Below are 342 nucleotides of genomic sequence, written 5' to 3' on the forward strand. Positions count from 1 at the left end.
AGAAAGAATAAGCATGACTGTAAAGGAAATACATAGCTGACCCTGATGATGCCAGTGTCAGATTAAAAACGTCTGACACATAAATGTTATTTCTAATCTTTACATTTACCTAAAAATACATATTATCTTTATTTTACAGATAATGAAACTAAATGGTTGACATAAGAACACACAACTAGAGATCTAGAGCTGAGTTTTGACCCCAGTTTGGACCACTTCCAAAGCGTGTGTGCTGCGTCAAATCCTACTGCTGCCACCCACAAAGATCTATCTTTACCCAAACTTAGCTCCTGTGGAGAAAGCCCATTTGGACTGGGAAATAAAAGCAAGTACTTCTGAAGG

This window comes from Bos grunniens, chromosome 3 (assembly GCF_055505025.1).
Source record: "Bos grunniens cultivar Pamir isolate PY7600 chromosome 3, Bosgru_T2T1.0, whole genome shotgun sequence".
Taxonomy (NCBI): Eukaryota; Metazoa; Chordata; class Mammalia; order Artiodactyla; family Bovidae; genus Bos; species Bos grunniens.